The sequence below is a fragment of the Chaetodon trifascialis genome, chromosome 17, assembly GCF_039877785.1.
Source record: "Chaetodon trifascialis isolate fChaTrf1 chromosome 17, fChaTrf1.hap1, whole genome shotgun sequence".
Classification (NCBI taxonomy): domain Eukaryota; kingdom Metazoa; phylum Chordata; class Actinopteri; order Chaetodontiformes; family Chaetodontidae; genus Chaetodon; species Chaetodon trifascialis.
The window spans coordinates 12,951,535-12,970,549 of NC_092072.1; the positions used below are offsets into that span (position 1 = coordinate 12,951,535).

General features: G+C 45.0%; 1 protein-coding gene across 7 annotated transcripts in view; it reads right to left on the bottom strand.

Moving 5' to 3' along the window:
• The window catches only part of elmo1 (engulfment and cell motility 1 (ced-12 homolog, C. elegans)), a 106,060-nt gene that overhangs the window by 86,314 nt on the left and 731 nt on the right, over positions 1-19,015 (bottom strand). The gene's annotated exons all lie outside the window — the stretch shown is intronic.

A 19,015-nucleotide genomic window follows, 5' to 3' on the forward strand; every position in this document is an offset into this window, starting at 1 on the left:
CGGGTTTCATAACCCTATTCCTTATTCGCAGATTTTCTTTCCCATTTTTTTCAAAAGTGAAATGAATCTGCACATTCCCAGTCTGCTCGCGGAGAAGCTCGTCAGGCAAAGATAATTCCACGACACCTCAGGGGATCATCTATTATTCAAAAACCGCAACCAAATTTATTCCACTTGAAGAGGAGTAACATGCTTTACTTGTAATTGTCAAACTCCAGTGGTTATGATCCACGCATTTCAACATGCAGTGGTCTGTTTCAGTGGTTCCTGCTGACAGCAGAAAGCTGGGCCACATTTTCAAAGTGCACATCACCTTCCAAAACAACAGCTCACAAGTAGGTGTTTGATCCCACAATATCCCGCTTCCCAAAACAACACAAGCTCTCCAAACAGATCTGTAATGTTTACTTGACATCTAACAAAGTAGAAGAACACTTGACATTTAATCCAACTGCTCTGCAACATGTCAACACACAAACGCACCGTCCTCCCCGACTGACTGCAAACATCTCGTACCTTGAAGTCTCTCGACGTGTGTGCTGATGCTTTCCAGGTACCACTGCTATAGGAAATTCTTATTCTCATAAGAATGGTAAGCACCTCCTTTGGCCTTGAGTGTGACTTTCTGCTTGGAGTCTGAACTGGATTACTTTCACTGGGGGATGACCTTTGATATAATTATCATGGTCCCTATCTAATAACAGCAGATAATTCCTCCATCAAACTGCAGTTTGGAGACCAGATCAACATAATCAATGCGTATCCCTGCATGTGCATGCTAGTGCAGTCTGCAAACCATCAAAACATACAATAATGCATGATCACATTACAGAAATGTCAATTAACACTGTAATGAGAGCGTGGCTGCAGAGTGTTCAAGAAACGGTACGTGCATGTGGCGTAGTTGCCTTCCTTCATTTTCTGGACATAAACACAAGAGGAGTTAAGGACTTCTCTCCTGTAAAATATAGTCCAAACAGTACCTTTCATATGGAGTACACAGCCTGCAGTGGAGACCACAGAGGCAAAGTTAATAGGTACACAACCTGCAAGCTACAGCAGCTACTTAATTGGACCAAACACTCCTGGGTCTATCTAACGGCATGAAATGTCAAGTAGAGTTACACTGTTAGCTGGGTCTCACTGCCCACGGGTTGTGCAAATATCCTCTTATTATTGTCTGTGACAGTTTGTAATAATAACAATAGTAATGGAATGTGGTCACACAGGCTAATATGCTACTGACTCCATGCTTGTAACACTGCAGTTTGGGTAAGTTCAATGGGAAATGAACTGTGACTGGATGAACGGCTTAGGAGGAACAACAGGAGGAAACACCTCATCCTGCTCTCTGCAAAACAGCAGCAAGTTTCCCACTGTTTCCAGTCATTATGCTAAGCTAACCCGACGGGCTGCCAGTTCCAGTCTCGTATTTACTGTACAACCGAGAGAGTGGTGTTGATCTTCTCATATAACTCTCAGCCAAACTATTCAGGTAACATAAGATGATATTAACGCAAAAATAGGTGTACATACACAAATAGTGTTTAAAAAAAGAGCAAAACAAAGTGATCGTGGTTGACTTGAAATTCAGATGCTGAAGTGATATTATCTGATCATCAACATCATGACTGATCTGAACGGATCTTTTTTATTTGAATTCATCAGGTGTTTACAGGATCCAACATCCCAGTTACAAAACACTAAGTGAGCAGACAAACACGGTGACACACTGTTCACACATGACGTTCATCACTGCTCCCTGATCAACCTCAGCACATGATATTTTGGGATATTTAAGTGCTTATGAAACATTACCTGTACCATTAAAATACCCTGCTGTGTGTATTTTAATCCTCTGCACTTACAGCTTGTGTATTCAAGAGTGTTATGTAAGGTGCCTATTACGCGTTGTTTTTTTCCTCCATTGCCTTGCTAACTGATACACAATAGGCTATGTGCTCTGTTCAAATGCAACCTCTTTTCTCTTTAGATTTAAAAATAACATGCCATCCTCCCCCCTTACATAACTCAATATCAGTCAGCATCAAGGTCGGCGGTGAGAGCTTAAAAACAGAAAAGAGGAGCACAATTAGGTGTTTACCCTGGAAGCCTTTTCACTGCCAGTTAGGAAAAGTGTGTGTGTGCGTGTGTGTGAGAGTGTGATAGAGCCCACGGGCGCACTGAGTCACTGACAGTGTGACCTTCTGCTCTCAGGCTTCTCAGCCCTGTTGGAAGCAGCCTGTCCAGGTCAAACACCCACTCACCACAGTCCAAACTGACAGATATGAGAATGAGTTATGGAAATGCTGCCCGATTCACTGATGTCTTTGAGACAAGTCGATCCCAGCTCTGAAACTCCTGCAGCAACAGGAAACATTGCAGGGATTGTTGGATTCTAGCTGCGATGAGAAAAACCAATCTACCATAGTGTGCACATGCTGACCTGTGTGATCAGCGAATACACTTCAGTATCTCTTTTAGAAGTGAGCGGCTTGAGTAATGCAGGAATAAGGACTTTCAGCCTCACGAATACAGCTGGAATTAAAGACACCACGCTTGACCAGCCGTCCATTCTGATCTTCACCAGACGGCTTTTACGAACCTCAGATTCAATTCTGAGCCTGATAACGGTGGTTTCTAAAGCTTAAATTGCCCCAGCTTGAGATGCGCATTACGGAGATAAAAATGTCAGCTATGCTATGCGCTTCCCCAGAAGACTTCACAGTGGCTGGTCTGGCTGTGGGCCCGTGGGGTCTTTGGTGTAATCAACTTACATAGCTGGACCATTAGGGAGAGGCTGGAAAGAAAGGCCTGGATGCTTAAAGGAACAGACTGGAGTTGCAGGTCTTGGCAAAACAAATGATATAATAGAAAATCCAAACGCTTGTACCAATGTCGTATATTCATTTATTTTCTTTAGCACACTCAAAAAAGTGGTTTAAAAATCAAAGCACGCTCTCTTAATATTCCCGCGTAGGAGATACAAAAGATTTTCTTTGTCATCCAAAGCAAAGCTGAAGTCCATTTGTCAACATGAAGAAAATAAAAAGAAGTGCTCAAAGCTGGAGCGAGTTCATGAGAGTCAAAAGACGCAAAAGTGTGCCTCGTTTCCAAAGACACAACAGTTTGTCATGTAAAAAAACAAAACATCAAAGTGCACTTCTTCAAAAGCAGCAGAGAGTGGGGAGAGAAACGGGGGATGGTTGGACCAGAGCCGCCCCCTGCCCCACCCCCAACTGATCACTGCAGACAACAATGATGTGAGCCTCTGGGGCCACGCTTCAAGGAACAGGCTATCCTCAAAGTTCACTGGACCCCTCTGTGTGTGTGTGTGTGTGTGTGTGTGTATATAGAGGGGATGGATAGGGAGCACACAAAAACCCTGCCAGGTCACATGACCGAGGCGGGGATGAATGTTGCTTTTTGGTTGGTCAGAGAGAGAAGTCATGGAAACAGGTCTATAGTCCCATTGTCTAACTGTGAAGCCTACGTGTGTGTGTGTGTGTGTGTGTGTGTGTGTGTGTGTGTGTGTGTGTGTGTGTGTGTGTGTGTGTGTTGGAGGAGGCGGGAGGCATCGTAGCACCAGGAGGGTCCAGCACAGCATTCTTCATTCATAAGCAGAAAAACGCCTCCATCATAAAGTGACCTTGACTCCTCCAGCAGAACAGCGAGCACATCCAAGCCTCTCTCTCTCTCTCTCTCTCTCTCTCTCTCACACACACCCCCTCTTATTCCAAGTGGGTGCATTTCAGAGAAGGCAAACAACCACATAAACATAAACTGCCTTTTGTCTATAAAACCACTGACACAGTTCAGGTTATGAAGCCGGGCTTTCATTGAAAAAACAGGCATCAAGTTATGACGAGCTCCAGCTTCCACATTGTGGAACTAATCAAACTGTGTTACTGCAGGGCAAATCAATAACTCTTCCCCAGCGCCGTCATGATAGTTATGTTTTATCCACCACATGCCTGCTACCCTGGCTCATGCAAACTCTGGTATGGAAATGAAAAAGAATCCTTCCACAAGCAGCAATTGGAAAATGAAATTGCTTTACTCTCAAAAAAAAGATCGAAATCTTAAAAATCCACACTCGTTCATGATCTCGTTCATGATGTTTTAACTGGCCCCGTCCGTTCAAGTCAGCAAGGTCAAGCTTGAGCCTCTTTGGATTCTACCAAGAGTTGAGAAATAAAAAGAAGCACTGAAATCCCACTTCCTCAAAGTGCTAAAATTACACCCCAGACAGCGGGGGGGAAAGCACCAGACAAAAGGTTACGATGGAAAAGATGCTCACACAACCACGAGTGTGTTTGAAAGCAACAGACTTAAAACTGCCTTTTATACTCTCCTCTGCAGGGCCTCTCATTCATAAAACACACCGTGGTTATCACATCCCAGCTAAGCAAATACAGCTCTTGAGGGAACTTCCATCTCTTAACTGGATTAGCACTGTTCATGAGGAAGATAATGATGCTACATCTTCTGTGTGCTAATTGAAAAGCAAGCGGGCAGGTGCTGTGGAAGTTACTCGCACACACCCACGAAGCCATAAAGAGAGCAGAGCACTCTGCCAACCAGGCGTGAGTTAGTGTGGAAGTCCCAGAATAGAGCGGTGGGGATTATGCAAGAACAATACTGTGGCTAAAGGCTTAGTTTCACTCATTTTACGGAGAAAAAAGAACTTTTCTGCCCGACAGCACGGGCAGTATGGCGGAGTAGGGTAATTACTGTAGGTGTTATGTTCATATGTTATGCTGCCCGTCTTGTTAAACACGTCTCTTTTGAAAATGAATTAACACAGATGGAGCGATGGTAAGCAGAGTGAACACTGCCAGCAGAATGAATTAGGAAAAGAATTGTATAGATTTCTAGTGGATTCTCTGACTGACCGAAGACAGCTTTCAACAGCTGTAGGTCATTTGAGATTATTATTTCTATTCTTATTTATAGCACAACATGAAGGCTTGTTGAGGAGGCTGCAGCCTCACTCCCCTACAGACATCTTTTAAAACTAATAAACATGCTCTGCGTGGAATATAAAGTAGTGTCTGAGAGGGTTTTTCCACCAAAAAAAACTTAAATGTATCCACTTTAAACATTCTTAGAAGTCCATCTACTCTTTCTCTCTCAGAAAAAAAACAAACAAAATCTTGGAATATGTTAATAGTGTTCATTTCAGACGTTTAACTACTGGAAAAGATGCCTCCTGCCTCACAGTGTATGTGCGTTCATGGTGTTGTGATGTAACCTGCTCGTACCAACGCGTCTTAAACTGAGATTTAAGGTGAGCAAAGAGACACGTTCCTCCTTCAGCGGATTAATGTGTAAACAGCCTTCTAGATAAAAAGGATGTTTTGGAATATTTGGCAAATCTACAGCTTTGTAAAACACAAAGAAAGAGGATGTGTTACAGTAACCAATTTGGTTATAAGAGCCTGGCAGATTTGAGGTACCCAGCAGCCTCCGTTGCTTGTTGAAAGAGTGATACACTGGGCACTTTCTTGTTATGGAGTACTACAAAAAGCATTACAGTTATGATTAGAGTCTTAGTGGGATTTAAAACTAAAAGGCTACTGGTTTGCTGATGACTAGAAAGCTTTTTCAGACCTGCTTTGTCACATTACAGGAGCTTAACTCCCTCTGCTCACAGCGCTGGCCGGGCTGGCATGCGCTCCATCGAGTTAAATGGGATGTGAAGGATTGGGCGTCCCGGGTCAGAGAATTTCCATTGCAAATGATTGCTGAGCCACCAAGGGCCGGCTTTCATTTTGTTCGCCGTTTAGACAAACATACACAGTGCGGATTGCTTTCAGGCGATTTCCTATCAGAAGTTGCACACGCAGGAAGACGGGGCATGTTCCACCAAAGAGTTTGCATTGCATTGCAGATTTTCCCATGAAACTCCAAAGCAAAGAGAGTTTCTGATGCATCTGGTGCCTTGTGAGGACAGGGTCAACACAGGACGATTGGCTGCACACGCTCTGCAGCTGTAGCACTGCTTCTGGATGGCATTCATCGGAAATTAGATCACAGTTTTCTCTCATGAATTTTAGAGATGTTGTCAGGTATGGTCGTGACAGGATCCCATTATCGATGTTCTCTTCGTAACATGACCGTATAAATATGCAGTGTTACTCTGAACTGCTGCAAATATGGCAAAACATTGTTTTCAAAATATAAATGTCATCAGCAACTTTGAATCTGAAGTTTGAGGCGACCCATTTTTTGGTAAAAGCAGGAGGTTTTTGTCAGAAATGGAGTTTACTTCCTCTTCCTGAAGAATAACCAGGAAGTTTTCTTTGATTCTCACTCATTTTAGTTGTATTTTTCTGAACTGTGTTTTTATTTAATCTCTCACACACTCACACACACACATGACTTTCATTTTGTGTTTTCTGCTGACTGGCTGTGCAAAGCTTGTCATGAGATTTAAGAGAGTTTTTTCATTAGGGAGAAATGAGGAGCGCTTGCTTTGATGCTTGTTCTGATGTTGCATCCTGCAAACACTGCAGAATTGTTTTCATGACAGAATGAGATGCCATAAAAGTATAAACAGAAATCAGTTTGATCAATTTAATAATTAATATTAGGTCTCAAGCAACATTCATCTCAGTGTCTGGGCCACCTTGTAGTACTAACATATTGCTAAAGTGAGCTGATGCTAAGAGTTTTGATACTGCAGGTTGCTCACGCTTCTTTAGACGCAGCCTGCTTTCCTTTTAACACTATAAATACAAAAATACTGGTGCAGATTTGAGAGTATTTTCACCATAAAGATAAATTCTGATTTATTTTATGGACAAAATGGGCGATTATTCTTAAACAATGGTTTTCAGAAGGTTGGCTAGTTTAATGTGCTTGTAGTTGATGTGAAAAAAAAAAAAGAATAAAAAAAGCAATGGTATGAACACCCCCTGCATAAAAAGATGTATCATTGCTCTTTGCTCGCCTTAGTCCTGCAGGATTTCCTACCATCTCTCTTGCGGGATCGCACAGCCCTTACAGTACGTGACATTATTGCGCTATTGATTATTCAGCCTGCCATGAACTGCTGCTGCAGTGTTGCACACGTCATATACATCTCTTAATGGAAACATGGTCTCCACTTAGCTAAATTCAATAGCTCAGAGGATTACCACCTCTACTGAAGCATGTAATAACCAAAAGGTCATATCATCATCATAACTCAACAAACCATAATCCGCCACTGCCTCTTTAATGGCTTTTAAAGTGTGTCAAGGCCCGAATCACTGCCACCAGTCACATTTTTAATGAACACGCCCTCCTCTAAAGCGCCAGTCTGCCAGTCACTCTGCCCAGCTTTGAATTTCGTGTCACTCTATCCCCTGTTGGGTTGTCCTAGCCTAGATCGAGATGTGCAAAGAGCCCGAGAACATTTGGGATTGATTTGTGGCTATTTTTACTTGTCCTACTTGAACTAAATGGTTCAGATGCTCAGAAGAAGTAGTCAGGCGTAGAGAAGGCTTATTGAACTCCTAAAAAAAAAAAAAAAAAAAAAACACTGGAAAGCTGAATAGTGGTAAGAGAGTGGATGCTGTCGAGCTTTCAGAGAAAAAGAGCACCTTTTAATACTAGAGAGGAATAAGCTACAGAGTACATCCCCCATCCATTGGTCTATTATTTAAAGGCCACTGGCATTCTGAAGAGTGAAAATTAACGTGCTGGGAAAGACAAATGCCACACACACACACACACACACACACACACACACACACACACACACACACACACACACACACACACACACACACACACACACACACACACACACACACACACACACACACACACACACACACGCACACACGCACACACGCACACACGCGCACACACGCCAGACAGGTTTAATAAAAGAAAGGTGGAGTAACCTGTCTCGAGTGACCTTGCACTTCGATAAACCCAACGCACACGGCAGCATCGTTTCCTCCAGAAGCCACACAGGACTGCTGCACACATACTGCACTCCTCCCAGCCGGAGCAAAAATTACTCCTCTTATTAAACCATAACTCAGGAGAGAACACGGGCCCTCAACAGCACTCATTACCTAAGCATATAGTGAACAGGCAACTGTTCAGTGTTGCTGGCGCTACAATTATGTTAGCAGCTGATGACTATCATCACGAGTGTAATAAGCGCTCTACAGGAGCACTGACATTATGGAAGATCGTTATGGCCTCTCTTGTGGAAATCTCTAGCTGTTGTTGCCGGCTCTGGTACAGAGTTACACACACGCACAAACACGGTGAGGAGGGCTAGTGTAAAGCTACACTGTGTATCTGGCCTAGGTGCAGTGAAAGGATTCAGTCACTTCACAGATCAGCCATCTACTCACTGTGACTGGCACAAGTGAGTGGGAACAAAGGAGTCACTGTGGCTGTCACACTCACTCCTCGTTACGCTCACCCTTTGCTCTGCCAGCTGTCTCTCCGTCCCCTCCCACAGCCCCTCCACCACCCCACCCCAGCTGTGGCTATACATCAAGCTACCATTAATTCCACACTTACACACACACGCAAAACACACCCCACCCGGTACGCACGTCTTGGGTGGCTTCGGGGGGGCTGGCTTCACCAAAACACACTCTTCCTCCCTGCTGGGTGCTCTTTGCCTATCCGCCATACTGACTGACTGACTAACTGCACTGTTAGAGGCCCAGTGTAATTCATCGTCACCACCAACGGCTCATCAGTATCACACCGCTGCACACAGCCACAACACATGAGCTCACGCTTGCAACAAAGAGTACACTGGGGCTGATTTTCTAAATATTTTCCATTTAAATCTTGTCTTCTGGAGTACTGCCTCACAGATGCTTGTTATTGTCCTGCCCACTGAGACGCTTTGCCCAGCCTCCACTTCGTGCATGCCACACCCTTTCACCACAAAGCCCTCCCCTCTCCTGACAGATGCCCCGTGGCCAATCTCTGGGCTCACCCATTAATTTGCTAACCCCTAAACTCTGCCCTCACCCTCCCTCTGTCCACAGCCTTTCCATTATTTATTTATCCCCCACGTCTTTTTTTTTTTTAACCATATGCTACACCCATGCCCTCTCCTCCCTATGTTTACCCAGCGACAGCCTCCTGCCTGGCCTGCCTGGTCAGTCACGAGCCAGTGTCGGTGCCAGCTGGGCCTCCACCCTTGAAGTGTGGTGACTGACCACTGCTGAAACACTTTCATCCCTCCTGTGTGCCTAACCCGAGTCCTACGAAGCCATTCATTCGGGGTTTGCAAGTGGCTGCCTTATTATTGTCAAGTTATAGTAAAACTGTGGGTGGGGGCTCTGCTTGTGGGATAGAGGCTGCAACAGGAGTTTAAATGAGGCTGAAGTTGAGCTATTTATGGATTGGGGCACAGGATTCAAAGAACTTCATTTTTGCCTTTTATGGGTTAACTGCATGTAACCCACATTTATGTGAAACAGAGAAGAGAGGGACAGAGAAAGTGGGGGGAAGAAAGAGGGAAAGAAAAACACAAGTGGAGGGCATTCCTCAGGCCAGGCTTTCATTGCTGTGGGTACGATGTCATTGGATGATGTAATCGCTGCATAGCAGCCCCCCATACATCTACTCAATGAGTACATGGAAACTGACATCAGACAGGACATGTTTCACTTGTCACCCTGGCCTGTAATTGATGCTGAAGAGCATTAACGACAAACCGCATTACACTGGGTTGCGCCTGCACGTCTTGACCTTCCTCTTCACACTTTCTGTCAACAGGAAATGGATCGTTTCACATGCAGATGTTGGCAGGAAGTGGCTCACCTTCCACCTTCAGGTCAGGACAGGCATGTTCATTTGCACTAAAATCTACTTCTGAAACCTGCTGCTGTGTATGCAAGAAACTTTCACCACATGTCTCGAGAATGTTGTGCATCCGGTAGCTCTCCAGTTATTGTAAAAATGCCTTTGGTATTTCCTGTGCCTTTCTTCCACGGCCCTGTCTGGGCTGGAAAGCACAGCCGCACAAGTTGGACACACACACGCACAAAAATACAAACACAGTGTGTTAAGCTTCGCCTCCAGACAACAAAAGAACAGACACAGCAACAAGCCCTGAAGGCAACATTAAACCCAGCTAGTCCGCCATTACAATACCTCTCTTCTCTCAATAGAGAGCCAGCCTGAGCCCAGCTGAGCTGAGCTGCACCGTGTTATTCTTCAGTTTTTAACATCGGTGGGAATAAGATAAGGGGCAGGCACAGTGACAATGCATAACATCCAGAGGAAAACACTGGCCAGCGCAGACCAGCCAGGGTGACATGGGGTAAGGCAGGTGGTTTACAGATGGGGAATCCGCTTAGGCCACAAACAGCAACAGAAGCCGAGCTCAACACAATGCTACGAGTCTGAGAGACAACAAAGCACTGCTTGATGCTTGTTCTCAGATGGCAGAGAAAACCTGTGTCTATAGACACAACAACATAACTGGGCAGGAATAACAAGAAGCAGAAACACTGATAAGGACAACCGGTTGTCCTAGGGGTGTTTTCACAACAGTAACGCACTACATGGGAAGAAAAGAGACAAATGAAGGTTGTGTAAATGATAATGATAATGAAGTAATGTTTCAATGCTTTTTATAAATATCTGCTTATTCTGAGTTTGATGCAGCAGCATGTTTAAAACATGTTGGGACAGGAGCAACCAAAGACTTGGAGAGTAGTGGAATGCCCACCTGTTTGGAACATTCCACAGGTAAACAGGTTCATTGGCAACAGGTGAGAGTATCATGATTGGGTATGAAAGGGGCATCCTGGACAGGCTCAGTCATTCACGAGCGAGGATGGAGCGAGGTTCACCTCTTTGTGAACACATGGTTGTAGAGAGGATATTACTACATGAGCTTGGGATGAGTTGCAAATGATTGCATTCTGTTTTTATTTACATTTTACAGTGTCCCAACTTTTTGGAGTCAGTGCTATACATGTCTGACATATCTGATAAGGCAACCAGCCCGCCGAAGAAGTCTTCTTCGTGCAGGGGTTGTTTTCCAGATAAGTTGCCCGGCCTCAGATCACATTCCCTTGTTGCCAACTTGTGATGAAAGGCAGCGTCAGGGTGTGAGGGTGATTATGGCTTGTTTCTGTTGGCTGGTTGGAGCCACAGAAACTCACTTCAGGCTGCTACTGAGCTCAAAGTAGCAGCAGGACGAACGACCGCTGGAGCCTTGTGCAGGTCGATCTATTCCAAATGCCCTTTTGAGCACAGCTGCTGCAGCTGGTCAATGTGTGGGCAGCGAGGACCAGGAACTGTACAATATGTATATGCTCTTGTTTAGAGCGTAAAGCTCTGGTGAGAACATAACAGTGAAGGCTGGAGAGGAGGCAGAAACAGTGGTAAACAAATGAGTACGCAACACAAAAACAATACATGAATGATACATGATGGCTACTGAAGTCTTACGGGGGAACACATGATGAAGAGTCTGGGAACAAAAGTACGAGGAAGACAGAGGGATATCAGATTGTCTTGTTTCCTGTGTTGTGATCTATTCAGACACCCGGAGGCAGCCCCGACATAAAGCAACACATCTTGCATCCAATCCTTGCAGTTCCCCAGCCAGAGAGAATGGGCGAGCCGGTGACCTTGGCATGCTATGAGAGGCCCTCCACTCCTCCTCAGTCTGCTCTCTCCAGAGGAAGCCTCGACGAGACTAATGGAAAACACTGGTGCTGCACCTTGACGTTGCAGAGGCCCCCGTCATGACAGAATGGGTTCAAGTCCTTAATCGCAACCCATACGTTAATTATGCAACACGTTTGGCTTCGTGTTATTGTGTTGTGAGATCTTAAGTGGCAATGATACGGCACCCCTCCTGCCTTTGCCGCACAATAGTCCTCATTTCCAACCAGTCATTGTGATTTTGAAAATAGCCTCGCATTTCAATCTTCATTTCAGAGTTGCTGTTGTGGTTTTATATCTGGTCATCCTTGGGACTTCTTATTTAACAGTGCGCAGCAGCAGCTACTGTCTGACAATTGCATCTCTCTCTTCAGTCGACTCTCAAGTCCTCTGAACATAATAATAACTTGAAATGAACAAGCTTGCTCCAGGTATAAGCAAACAAGTGGGGAAAGTACCAAAGGGAACTACTATCTAAAAAGGTGTTTTTGTAGTGAAACATTGCAAGGCAGCGACACCATCAAAGCGCACACACACACACACACACAAACACACACACACACACACACACACACACACACACACACACACACACACACACACACACACTCACATCTCACCAGAGTCTTCTGAGCATATACTGTGCTGTATTTCTGCTTCCCTTCCAGTCACTGCAAGGAATAAATGAAGTCTTAAGCGAGCCGTTTTCTAACCAATCAATAAATTTAAGAACATTGGGACCCCGGAATCGTCCAAGAGAAGACACAGAGTGCAAGAAAACGAGGAGAAGACAGACAGGGAGAGCACACTGGCAATAATGTGAGGGTAACATAAGAAACAAACAAGTTTAGAAAGGTTTCCAAGAAACAGTGTTACTCCTTCACATCCAGCAAAACAACAGGCTAGTTTTATTTCCGGTCCACCTCACTGAACCTCCAGTCATCCGTGTGCGCTGTCCACTGTCATCAAAGAACGGCGTTGACAAGCTCAGGGTTGTGTGTGCGCCTGTGAGACACAGAGGGACGACATCGGGCTGTCCTCAGTTTGGACCGTGGCTTCAACATAGTGACTCATAGCTCCCAACACACACAACAACAAACATCTATGTATACACACAGAGATGCAGATCAGATCAGTCAGACCTTTACTTGGAAAAAAGCTTCCTTTAATCTCCCCCTCCTCTGTGTCTTTGTAGTGGTTTACTGTATGTGATACTGGGCTTGACAGATAGAAGTGACCATGGTGCCAGTCCCAGTGTCCGCCCTTGAGCACCAACCCATCAAGGATTAAATTAACACTGAGGCACTTCTGTGGCCTGATGTGTGTGTTCGCTACTCGTTTTATCAAGGTTGTCTTGTCAATTTGACGAAAACAAGCAACGTGACCGGTTTTAATAGGATAAGCATGTTGCTCTTGGGTTTTCAATTTAAATTCTTTGTCATGCACATTTTTAACATAAAGGCATTATGAAATGTGGGTAATTCCTTCAAGCAGATTCTGCAGCATTTCACAGAAAGGCCTCCAAAAGTCAGCCAGGGAGCCCTCAAGCACTTGCCAGTTTTGCAGCAGGGCAGCTCTGAACCCTTGAAGACTCATCAGGACTTCACTAAGCACTTTGCTTTCTTCTCTACAACTGCTCAGCCTGACACAGAGTACAAGAAGTTAAAGGCCCCTAAACCTTCACTGGCCCACAATGCACCGGAGCGGAGATGACAATCTGCCGCTGACGGTTCAGATGGAGAGTCAGGTGTGTTATGCCAATCGCAAGCCTCAAGCAGAGATGAAGAGCAGGCTGCAGAGGTCTGGTAAGCTCACTTCTTTCTAACTACACACCCATTATTTAATTTTCAAACTCGTAGTTTTCAGACCCAACCAACACCGACTCAAGTGACATCACTTGAGTCAGTTTTTCAGACCACCTCCCCCTGGAATCACAAAAGGCTTTAAACCACTTTTTCCACATATGCAGTTGTACAGCCCAAGTCATGCCAAAGACCCTGGAGAGTTTACATCAGTTTTCAGATGAAGTTAAAATGAAAGCGCCATAAACTGTGAGTTCCTTTAATATGATGGAGCCTGCTAATGTGCACTTCACTCTAGTCGGTTACTTTAATGTAAGTGAAGCAGAGCAGTGGATCTAATTTCTTTGATTGGCTGTTCCATGCTTTTTCACGTCTATACACAGTACACTGCTGCAGATGTGCAGGTCTTTTCTGTGCTGCTAAAACACAACAAAAGCTGTGGCATTTGAAATGTATTTCCCAGCAAGCAAGCATGAAAAAAAAAAAAAAAAGCATAAGCTCCAGGGGACATGACGCCATGACACCTTCAGCCTGCCCTTATAATCTGAGACATTTGGGTGAAAGTTACTGTGTGGCTCACACCCACAGTTCATAAAGTTTCTGTTCGGTACACAGTGTGAAAAAGTACAAATAACACTGCAGCAGTGATCAACACACACAAACACATTTATCAATATTTAAATTTCCTGGAGACTTACCATAACCACTGCCTGCATAACCCTAACCTTAACCCAAGACCTCACCTGAAAATGTAATGAGTTACATTACGGGGAGTTGTGTTTTGTCCCCATAAGGAAGTTGAGTCCCCACAGTGTGACTGTGTAAACAGATCCACTGCAGATCTAACATCAAACAGGAAACTCATTACCACATCAGACACAAACATCCACGAACTAATGGGGTCAACATTTCTGTAGATACCAAAAGTCAAATGAACAGTTTGGGGAGAGAAGGGCAGCAAAACCAGGACACCTCCACTGACTCACACTCACTGAAGACAATTGTGGGTCTGAAGGAATTCACACACACATATCTGCAATTGAAAAGCTATTGAAATCAAAGAGGGACTTCACAATGATCCATGTATGCAGCTGATTAAGCATTGGTAGATGACCCGATCATATTTTCACGGAGAGGGAGAAAGAATAAAAAAGGCAAGCGGATGTATGGATGGATGAACTCATGGATCACAAGATGCAGTGGTGTAAAAATGGACGGATGGAGTGATGGACAGCCAGGGCAGCGTGACAGCAACCATCCATGCATGAACAGCAAACACAGATCAAGCAATGACCCAGACTATTACACACCACCTACAGGGCTGAGACACACACACACACACGCACGCACGCACGCGCACACAAACTCACAGCTATAATTAGGTTACAGCTGAAGAAAATCTGTGTTTAGCACCTGGGTCATACTGAAACATACTTTGAAAATGACGCAGGCAGCCTTGGAGAAAAATAAAAACTAACGCAGCACTGAAAATCTGCAGCACATGTGCACACACGCCATAAATCATACACTGTGTGATGTTAACACCACTGACACATACACACAATCCTTCTAGAACAGCTGTATATAGACTCTAACACCTGCTCTCAACTGGGCAATCCTTACAAAGCACCCAACTCAAAAATGTAAAGTCAGTTCAAGACACTCACACAGCTGGAGTGGGGATATACTAGCTAGACAGAGAGACTAACCATTTATACTGGGTCAGTAGGCTCAGAGGCTGAGAGGCTCTTAGCCGTGAGATGCTAAATACCACAAACACACACACGGAGCAAGAGAGCTGGCTAACCTCTCACCTAATATTTACAGAGCTCTGCGGCAGCACCACAGCTGGAATGCAGCGGGCAGAGCGAGCACGCAGAGGGAACCAGATCGCTTTCTGGGTCATCTAGGGCTGCTTCGCTCCTCACGAAGTCTAGACTCGGACTGAAAAACACCCTGCGGATGCTCTCCGCTTAAACTGATGCATACTCTAAGAATGGACGGACCGTGCCCCGGGGACAAAACATACACAGTTATAGAAGCGCGGGGTAATAGATCAATACACATCCATGAGTGCGTTCCCTTACACAACCCCTAAGAGATCACAGTTCGTCATAAAACAATTTCAAAACAAGCTTTTCCATCAGCATCTCTTGTTTATTGCATTTCTGCACAAATCAAAGAGTCGCCTGGCTCTGAATTCAGCCCGAGGCTACAATCAGTAAACTAAAGAGCAGAACATGGCAGCAGTGCCTATGAGATCTCTCCTCACCCACCTATGTCTGTCTGGCTGTCTGGCACCTTCCCATTGCACCTTCAGTACCTACCTGCTGTTTTAATTAACTTCATACCACAGGGAGCAATTATGCAAGGCAACATTCATCTCATTTGGAACTGCAAATTAATCTAACCTCAAGCTGCTGAAGCACAGGCGCACCAGTGTGCACTGCAACCAAGGATACTAGCGCATTAAAGCAGTTTTTTCTTTAGACATTCTCAGTGGTTTTTACCACAAAAAGACATTAAAAAAACGACAGGGAGATGACAGGAAACTTTGGGCCCTGAAGTTTTTGGTGTCGCGTTAATGCCGCAGTCCTGAGCTTTTAGGAGGAAAAAAAGGGGGAAACAGGTTCATTAAGATGGACAGATAGCAGTCCGTGCATCCATCAAGGAGAAAACAATTTACATACCTCCATTTCCCTCAGGGAGCAACAACAGAGAGTGAGAAAGTAGATGAGGGAGCTGTGCTGCAATGTGAGAGCGAGCAGAAGAGAAGAAAGTGCAAGAGATGGGGGATAGAGAGAAGCCACAATGAGCGAGACGGTAACGTAGCGTGTGTGAGAAAGCGAGTAAGCTAATGAGAGAAAGATAACAAGCTGCAAGAGGGAGGGGGTGGGGTGGGGGGTGGGGGTGGGGTGCTCTGACAGGCGAGAAACGCAGCTCAGAATCTGGCAAGGTTGCACCTCAGGAGGTGGTGAGAGGATGCCAAACGGTAGGCAGTGTCAAACAGATGCACACCAGGATCTCGTTTGTGATGCAACTCAATAAGGAGGGCAGGCACCCATCCTCTGCCAAAAAGTACTCCGTCTCTGCCTCTTTGCACTAATCTGATTTCCTGGATTAGGTTTCACTATTTAAAACAAAACACCAAAGCGCTCAAGTTTAATTCCATCCGTTTATTCGGCTTATGACTTATGGCGCAAGTCAAGGCTGCCGTATTTTACCGTCTCACTTTACATTCACGCTTGTGTTGCAACACTCCATTTCAATCGGTGATTTTTAAGACCCTGCAGGGATAAAGAAATATTTATCTGGGCGAGCCAGCTAACAAGAAATGGAGGTTTGCTGTGGCTAATAAAACTTGTTTTTGCATGTGTGTGTGCATTCCTTTTGACATATAGGTCCCTCAGGTGGCTGTAAAGCTGTAATATAAAGCTTCTGGCACGCTTCAGCTCCGAACTGGACAGCTACCGGCCAAAGCTGAGCGCACACCAAACTTCACATACCGGTTTAATGGGAGAGCGCGCTTTAGTTAGTGGTCTGTTGAAAACTGCGTTCCTTGACTGCTCAAAGCTGTGCCAGACCTGAATCTAAAACCAAGCATCAATTTCCAACCCGCTGTCCACCACAGCTGCACACACAGGGTGCACATATAGGCCAAAACCTCACAATGCAACATGGAATCTCTCCGTGTAACTAAGTAGAAAGTCAGATTTCACATCAAATAGCACAAAAAAGAACAACTTCGCCAACCAGACAATAACCTCTGACTTTCTGCTTCGCTGATACTCCCAGAATGGCACCTGAAACAAAAACTGCCACCCCCTACATGTCTCCTCGTCAAGCTCTTAAGGGCTGCCTCTGTGTGTGCGACACGGCTGCACACGTGTATCTGAGCTGTGTTTGCCTGCGTTTATTGTCGAGCTGACACGATAACGCCGGCATGCGTGCGGCTCCATCACAACTGGGACATCTTCGGTGGCTAACAGGGCATGTAAATGGGCTCTCACTCTATCAGAAGCCGCCTGGAGGGCCGGAGGGACCAAGAGAGGACGGCAGCGTAGCCTCTGGTTTGCACCACAACTGATGCGAGGGGGAGAGAGCTGTGGCACGCTGTGTGCCGCCACAGTCCAATGCTGTTGCAGTCTATTATGGTTAATCACTGAGGAAGAGCAGAGCAGCGGATCTCAAAGCGGGTCTTTGGATGACCAGAGGCCTTTGGAGGACCACTGTGGGACCGAAGGCATAGCACAGCCTCATCAGACAGGCTCAAGAAAACAGTAATCCTGGAACTGTCTATGTGTGCCCTTGGTCTTTGTTTTACAGTATGTTTGCTCAAGTTGATATTAAACTTTTATGACTTTTGTGCTTTTTGCTAACTAGGTTTCATATTCTCTCAACTGCAGCATGAATTGACCCAAGTGGTTAGTGGGAAGTTGGTTCTGCCATAGCTATTAGGTTATTGTGGCAATAAATACACTTAAATTCAGCATCACACCAATTTGTACACCTATTTTCATGTTTATTTTCCTCCAAGAGACAATTTATTTCTTTAAATTAGTTGAGCTACTCCACAATCTCTTCTTGTACCCTCTGGTAACTGCAGAAACATCCCTGGTTGAGAATCGCTGATCGACAGTTTTAATATTTCTGGGTTTCCGTTGGAATAAAAACAAAACCTTTTAAAAGAGGGGGCCACCGAGGGCAGAATGTTTTCAAACAGCGGTCTAATGCAGCGGTTCCACACCTGAGAATCAGCAGCTGCACACTATTTCTGAGGGTTAGTGCAGCAGCTATCAGGACGACAAGGCAGAGAAACATTATGAATTATTAAATCCCTGAAGAAGAAGAGAAAAAAACACCCAAAGACACATGCAGACATGCAGTGATCAAAAGAAAGTTAAATAGTTCTCAAATGTCAGAATTTGCTGCTTTTCTTGGATGCCTATGATAGTAAATGAAGAGGCTTTGGGTTTTGGACTGAACAAAATACAAAATAAGATGAATAAACATAAGACATTTGAAGCCATCACTTTGGGCTATGGGAAACTGTGACAGGCATACGTAGACTGAACAATCAATTAGCCATGAAATAATGGTTAGGTGCAGCCCTAATCTGTAATCAGTGTTCAGGGGTCGCAGGGTTTGTTTTAAGGCCTCACAAGCCACAAAACTTTGGGGGGAAAATGTCACATGAATTAGTGATTGCAGGAAAACTTTTGGGATGCAAAGAGGGGAGGTACTATAAGTTGTAGACCTCGGATAAGTGGATGAACTCTTTCAGAGACTGCCAGATTCTGAGCCATCCTGTTATCTTTCCCTCTCATCTCCAGAAGGAGAGTACAGGAGCTCCAACACCGCATTTGCTGCCCAGGCTTCTCTCTCCTAATCACAGGCCCACGGTGCGGCCAGCATGCTGGGCTGGAGTTACACACCGCACACCATTAAAAGAGCTCTTTAATTAGCAGTGAGGGGGGTGAAAGCGGAGGCATTTGTAAACGCACCACTTTTCTTTTTGGGGGGGCATCAAGCGAACAGCATGCACTGAACACACAAGC